The sequence below is a fragment of the Penaeus monodon genome, chromosome 33 (assembly GCF_015228065.2).
Source record: "Penaeus monodon isolate SGIC_2016 chromosome 33, NSTDA_Pmon_1, whole genome shotgun sequence".
Lineage (NCBI taxonomy): Eukaryota > Metazoa > Arthropoda > Malacostraca > Decapoda > Penaeidae > Penaeus > Penaeus monodon.
The window spans coordinates 8,114,542-8,115,362 of NC_051418.1; the positions used below are offsets into that span (position 1 = coordinate 8,114,542).

The following is an 821-nucleotide window of genomic DNA, read 5'->3' on the forward strand; positions in this document are numbered from 1 at the left end:
TAAAGCCCCTGAGGGAAATACCTGCGACCTTGGCCATCTTGTGAAAAACTCGCGCCACCGTAAGAGCTTTTGTTGGGTTATGTTATTAAAAGGAAGTTGCTTTAAAACATGTGACGTATGTGACGTTTTGTTTAGCTTTAAAGAAAAAGGCGCCCCTTTTTTGTACGTTGGTCGAAAAAAACAGAGATGAAGAAATGAAAAAGGAATAATTCATAGCTATAGCTGAGCTCAGAATTTTTTTTTTCTCTCGTATTTGGTAGAAAACGCGGGAATCTCGGGAACTGTGCCGGATGTCGCCCGAGACCACTTGTGAAACGATATTATTATTTTCTTCTCGTTTTTCTTTTCATTTCTGCGTCGGTCTCATTGCCTTCCCTTTGTAAATCCGTCAGACTGGGCACCATTGTTCGCCTGGAAATAATAGATTCCGTCTGCTTTGCTCTTGAGGCGTTTCCAAGAAAGTGAACAAGAAAGAACAACCAGACGGGGAAAGGCAAGAACGTTTTCGCAGTTATTTCTTCCTCGAAAGAGAGAAAAAATATATATATATATAAAAAGGAAAGTGCTAAACAAATATCCGAAGACAGAGCTCATTTTCCGTCAAAATAAGAGGCGAATCGTCTCTCATTCAGCAGAAGAAATGGCGAAGCAGGAATTCCGGAATAGAGTCCCCCGCCCGCTGGAAGCAGGAGAGGGAAGAATTAAGTAATCGGCCGCTGCAATTACTTGAATGTGCTGTAGAGGAATTATTTTCGCGCTTTAAGTCTAGGCTTGGTTTCTGCTCGAGTTTAAGATCGGAGGACGAACGGACCGGCGCAGAA

General features: G+C 42.5%; 1 protein-coding gene across 1 annotated transcript in view; it reads left to right on the top strand.

Annotated features, from left to right (window-relative positions):
* LOC119593976 (equilibrative nucleoside transporter 1-like) overlaps positions 1 to 821 on the top strand; it is a 248,852-nt gene that overhangs the window by 217,860 nt on the left and 30,171 nt on the right. The gene's annotated exons all lie outside the window — the stretch shown is intronic.